Raw genomic sequence first — 6,830 nt, forward strand, 5'->3', positions numbered from 1 at the left:
TAGTCGACGAGGAATGGGTTAGGGACCAGTTGAGCAATCTGGACATCCATAAATCCATGGGTCCAGATGGGATGCACCCGCGGGTGCTGAGGGAACTGGCGGAAGTCATTGCTAGACCACTCTCCATCATCTTTACCAAGTCTTGGGAAACGGGAGAGGTGCCTGAGGACTGGAGGAAAGCAAATGTCACTCCAGTCTTCAAAAAGGGCAAGAAGGAGGACCCGGGTAAATATAGACTGGTCAGCCTCACCTCCATCCCTGGGAAAGTGATAGAACACCTTATCCTTGATGCCATCTTAAGGCATATCAAGGATAAGAGGGTTATGAGGGGCAGCCAACATGGCTTTACCAAGGGGAAGTCATGCTTGACCAACCTCATAGCCTTTTATGAGGAAATAACATTGTGGATGGATGATGGCAGAGTGGTGGATGTGGTCTACCTTGACTTCAGCAAAGCATTTGACACAGTCTCCCACAGCATCCTCATAGCTAAATTGAGGAAGTGTGGCCTGGATGATCAGGTAGTGAGGTGGACTGCAAACTGGCTGAAGGACAGAAGCCAGAGAGTTGTAGTCTATGGGGCGGAATCTAGTTGGAGGCCTGTATCTAGTGGAGTGCCTCAAGGGTCAGTATTGGGACCAGTGTTATTTAATATATTCATCAATGATTTAGATGAGGGAATTGAGTGTACTGTCAGCAAGTTTGCTGATGACACTAAGCTGGGAGGAGTGGCTGACACGCCAGAAGGCTGTGCTGCCATCCAGCGGGACCTGGACAGGCTGGAGAGTTGGGCAGGGAGAAACTTGATGAAATATAACAAGGGAAAGTGTAGAGTCCTGCATCTGGGCAGGAACAACCCCAGGTTCCAGTATAGGTTGGGGAACGACCTGTTAGAGAGCAGTGTAGGGGAGAGGGACCTGGGGGTCCTAGTGGATGGCAGGATGACCATGAGCCAACACTGTGCCCTTGTGGCCAAGAAGGCCAATGGCATCCTGGGGTGTATTAGAAGGGGGGTGGTCAGTAGGTCGAGAGAGGTCCTCCTTCCCCTCTACTCTGCCCTGGTGAGACCGCATTTGGAATATTGTGTCCAGTTCTGGGCCCCTCAGTTCAAGAAGGACAGGGACCTGCTGGAGAGAGTCCAGCGCAGGGCGACAAAGATGATTAAGGGAGTGGAGCATCTCCCTTATGAGGAAAGGCTGAGGGAGCTGGGTCTCTATAGTTTGGAGAAGAGGAGACTGAGGGGTGACCTTATTAGTGTATATAAATATATAAAGGGGGAGTGTCACGAGGATGGAGCCAGGCTCTTCTCAATGGCAAACAATGATAGGACAAGGGGTAATGGGTATAAACTGGAACACAAGAGGTTCCACTTAAACTTGAGAAGAAACTTCTTCTCAGTGAGGGTGACAGAACACTGGAACAGGCTGCCCAGGGGGGTTGTGGAGTCTCCTTCTCTGGAGACATTCAAAACCCGCCTGGACACATTCCTATGTAACCTCATCTAGGTGTTCCTGCTCTGGCAGGGGGATTGGACTAGATGATCTTTTGAGGTCCCTTCCAATCTCTAACATACTGTGATACTGTGATCTCTGTCTTTGAGAACTGCTTGGAAAAATAAGATTTTCTTGGGAGATTAAGTTGTCATTAATAAAGCATTTTTTACTGTCATCTTTCTTTCAGATGTGCTAAACATCCATGTGGCATTTGGAGAGATGAGAACAGTCCTAGAGAACAACTGACAATCCTGTGACAAAACCAGGAGCTTTATTCACTACCCTTATTCTTGGATGTTAACATCTACTGTTTCGAAGACCTCACCTTCTTTGTCATCTCTATTAAAACAACAATGCCTTTCATGTTCGCTATATCCACATATGTGTTCCATTCAAAGGTTATTTGCCTCTACCCAAAATACACTATTTAGACCAGAGATGCAAAACTGAGTGAATGGACAGACCACTAAAATTCATGTCACAGCTGTTACTGTCCCCTCACTTAATGTGTGTCCTGTCTGTCCCATCTCCTTGAATCCCTTCACTCATCCCCAAATCCCCCTTCTTTCTTTCTGCAGTCTCCCTTGCCTCCCACATGTTCCGTAGCTGCCTTGATTTGACCAGTGAGTAGCTGTAGATGCTGCTTGACTTGTGTGTGAGGGGAAAGAGGAGGGCTGACTGATGAGACTTCTGGCCAAGTAGCAGATGTGTCTGTCAAACAGCAGGAAGTGGATCACACACAAATTCTTGAGCAAGATGCTCAAGATTGCTGTCTTTCAGGCCCATTCAGGTATCTCTATCCATCCTTCAGTTGTATTTGTGCAGGCCTGATTCAGTCAGAAATTACTTCTACAGTGTAGCTTGAAAGGAGATTGAGAATACCCTTCTTCTGTTGTTCCAGACTTCAGGTCTCAGGACTGGAATGTAATGTGTTGAGTATTTGTATGTATGTCTTAAACCCAGTTCTGATTTTAATGTAGAGCTATAATACTTCTGTATTATTTAGGCGTACCCTTAAATGAATTTTGTAGAGTAGCCTGGAGAGGAAATTGATACCATTGGAGTGGAAATTGATAACACATTGTTTCCTATTTATTGTTCCAGGTCCTTCCCCTTGTAAAATCTCTCAAAAACTTGGCTGTCTTGCTTTGAATATTTATATCCTAAACCCAGTTCTGATTTTAATGTAGAACTATGATATTTCTAAAGACAAAAGGGGAGCCCTGACCTGTGTCAGATCCACCAATCACTTCTACTTGCAGTCCTCTCTTGTTTCTGAGAACCTTCCTGACACTCTCCATTTCCCTGTCATCTTGCTCATGTATCACAACCCTCAAATTGCAGCCCTCTCATTCCAGGGTCTGCTTATTTCTGGTCACTGCCTCATCCAACCCCAAGCTTTTCCCTACACTTAAACCATCTAACATCCTTCTTTCTTGCCCAAGCCCTGCCTGAACCTCTTTCCCACCACAGCATTTCCTGAGATCCTTCATGCTCCTGCCAATTCCCTGTTTTCATTGAGGAGAGAGTAGGAAGGAGGGTAAGGGCTTGATGATGAATTCTGCCTTGGATTGCAAAAAAGCTCATGAGACCGTAGGTGTGCTGAGATCTTAAAAACCTTCGTGTAAGTTGGATTGGACTGACAACAGCTGGAGACCAGAATGAACAGGAAAATTTAAAGATGGAAAGAAGCCCCAAGACTGAGAGTTGTGAGAAGTCTGTCCCCAACAGGAGCTGGTCCTCTCTTTCGTTGTTTACATTAAAATCAAACATGGGGTACAAGTCAGTACTTTCAGCTCTGATTTCTAAAGTGAAGGTTACAAATCGCACTTTGTGAAACCGATGCCCATCAATTTGAACAATAGCTCACTGTCCTACCTGTATAGTAATTTATTTTAAAATCAACTTTTAGTGTACAAATGCTCTTGTTATGGCAGGTGCTTGCCTCTCCTCAGGCTGCACATACAGCAAGCAATGTGACTGATTGCACTGGTGTGATTGCACCATCTGGTGCTGCCCTGTGTGGAAGCATCAAAAGATTTTTCCTTACCTCAGAGCAAATTATATAAATATTTAAAGCCAAACAATGTGGTTTCAAACAATCCAGTCTATCTCTGTCTATCATTAGTGGCAGCTTTCCCCTTTAGCTTTGGGCAATTCCAACAACCTCGGTTGGTTTCCACAGGTTGAAGTTGGCTTGCAAGTTAATCATGCTCTTAATAACACCTCACAAGTGCAAACTTGGCTGAATTTGTACAAATTGTATACCTATGTACGTTAAGCCATATTGCAGTAACTGCAGTAGGTAAAACAAAATAACAGTAGTATGACCTGTGTAATCCTGATTATGTTTGTAGCTCCAAAGCTGTTAATAATATGTAAAGTTAATTCCTGTCTGAACCTCATTTAAATAAAGCTAGCATTACCACAATGTAAATTGTCTGTTCGTAGTAATTGGATAGGTGAGTGCTTTAACTTGCCTGTTTTCTCTATTAATCCAGGGCCTAGGTAAGCAATGCAACAAACAACTATAAAACAAATACAAAAGGTGCTTCTTATAACTGACAGCTAAATAAATACTGCACCTGAAACTACACTAGTGGTGCAAGGAGCATGCTTCCACATAAAGATACTACCTTGTTCCAGCATATTGCTTTGGCCTCTGAAACTCATTTGAGACTGTGACTTCTGGCTTGTGCTTAAAAGCTTGAAGCTTTCTCTAATCCAGTGTATTGGGTTACCAAATTTGATTTTGTGTTTTTAAGGTAGATTTTCATTGATTAAATAAAATACAACTACAAATTTGTTCTAATGTGTATATGTGGTGTTTTTTCAGCTTGCTTACTGTTAATTATTTTCTTATGGTTGCTTCATCTTCAGAGAGTTAGATTTGCTCCTGACACTTCGTTCATTGTTGACTGATGTTCAGCTTTTGATGTGAATTAAAGGAACTGATTACAGAATTAAACTGCTTGTAGATTTCTATGAAATATGCATACTTCACAATAAGTAATGAGTAAGGTACTCCAGAAGTCTGTTAAGAAAAAAACCCCTTTAAATTCAAAATAGGTAACAGTATTCAGTGAGACAGAATGAAAAATTAGTAAATCATATGCCTTGCTGATACAACTGAAGTATAAAAAGAACCAGCAAAGCAAGAACATACATGTCACAAAAAATTCATCTTAGAGTAGTAAATTAAGGACCTTAGGCCCATAACTGATATCTTCTAGGCTCCCCCACTTCAGCTTAGCCAGCATATACTCCTCATGGCACCAAAAACCCAGAGGTGCTTGTGATTTATGTTTACAGACCTTGGACTGAAATTTTTCCAGCAATCTGTATTCTGTGGCTAAGGATGTTGATAAGACTTTCATACATTCACACCTGAACTCATTTTACAAAGCTACATGTATCTGCAACCATCTGCACTGGTCACATCAAACGACGGGATGTTGAAACACTGCAGGATGCCTTGTCCCTTGCTTTTATATTGTGTCAAGGGACTCATGCTACAGGCAAATTATCTCACTGTCCAACTCTGGCATCTGCGGGTGCAGATCCAACCAGCATCTCCCATCAGACTGTGCTCAAGGCACACGACCTCTGCCAATCTTCTGCAAGGCTTATGCATTTATACTGTCTTGTTGCTGGTTAACATGAAGTCCCTAAACAGGCATCAAAGTAGAAATTGGAGGCCAAGCCTCTTGCATCCCAGGAAGGTTTGTGTACCGTTTTCTCTTCTGTAAGGCTGTTTTATTGGCAATAGCTCAAGTATCCTGCCTATTAATTCAAGCTATAGAAGTGGGTCTGGCTCTCCCATTCAGATTCAGAGCATATGGCAGACAGCTGCGCTTGTTGAGGAACCTGCACAGCTTGGATACAGCAAGTGCTTAGGAGTGGGCAGGCAGTTTGCCAAAAGCACAGAGGATTCCTGAGATGGTCATATCTGGGTGCTGGACATTTGTCATTCACACTGCCACATGGAAGGGGAGCGAGCTTGAGGAGGCTGATGGCCCTGCAAGGAAGGATGTGGTTTGGAATGAGGAGCAATGTGTATCAAATGGCCAGTGGGATTTACAGCACAGAGTTTTGAGGTCTGATTTTGAGAAGATGGATGAAATGTGAAAGAGGGTGACTCTGAACATTTTAGGATGCTGCTAAGATGGAAGCCTAGCCACCACAATACTAATATCTAATTTAGGGCTCATGTCATTTCTAGTTGGACATTAAATTTAGTCTTTACAAAAGTAAGAATGAAAGATAAGGGATAAGGGTGTAGTAAAGTCCTGTGTCTGTTCTGCTCCAACATCCTCTTGGGAAAATAATGTTGACCCTTTAAAATAGTAAGAACAGTTTTAAAAACTGTCTCCTATTCCTCCTTGAAAATGACATCCATTCCTAGAGCTTGAAAAACTCACGCATCTCAGTCCTTAGTGCAAGGACCAGTAATAAAATGAAAGTAGAGAAGGAGAAGTCCAATATGCCATGGAGCTGCTCCCTGAGCATGGTCTCTGTGAAAAGTCCTGTGGCAGCTTGACTGTGTCTGCATGACCTACACTACAGATATGTCTCTGTCCCTCCAACAAAGGCACCAGCCTATAAACAAAAACAGCAACATACCTTTTTGTCTAAGCAGCTAGACAAGACAGAATTGTAAAAAAAATTGCAAGGCATTTACAAGCCAGCTGCTGTTCTAGAAGCCTTCAGGAAGCAGCCTGACAGCAATCCCTGCCTCCTCCCCAGTGCAACTGCCCCCCGTCACCATTTCTGTGGCCCCTTGGTTTTGCAGTGTTATGGCCTTCTGTCTCCTGCTTGAGCTATCTGTTTCCCTGCTCAGTAAGCAGGTTCCCTGTGAACTTTCAAACTCATTTCTAGGAGATTATTAGCACACAGTCCCAGGGTCAGCAAGACATTGTCAGCAGTGCCTGTCATTTCTCATAGAAACAACTGTATGAAGCAGAAAACCTGACACACAACCACCTGTACTAACACTTTTCTGTGAGGCTCACAAACTCCAGGACAGAGAGAGATGATGCTCAGCCAGTATCTGAGAACAGCTACCTGGATAGTGTATGCCCAGGGCTCCAGGGTACCCAGACCCAATGCACCCCAGGGTCCCAAGCTACCTCTGCCCCGTACAGCGTTAGGTACAAATATGAGTTCGCACACGTGTGCATCTGGCCCCAGCCACCAGCACTAGGATCACCTCTTCTGCATGCAAAGACCCCCTGGCACAACATCAAGGCAGGAAGGCAAACACGGGAGGAGTCTGACCACGGGATTTCAAATTCACTTGCTTTAGTAGTTTAAGAGGTAGCTGAAAAAAGTGAAGGT

The sequence above is a fragment of the Psittacula echo genome (genome assembly GCF_963264785.1).
Source record: "Psittacula echo genome assembly, chromosome: 4".
NCBI classification, from domain to species: domain Eukaryota; kingdom Metazoa; phylum Chordata; class Aves; order Psittaciformes; family Psittacidae; genus Psittacula; species Psittacula echo.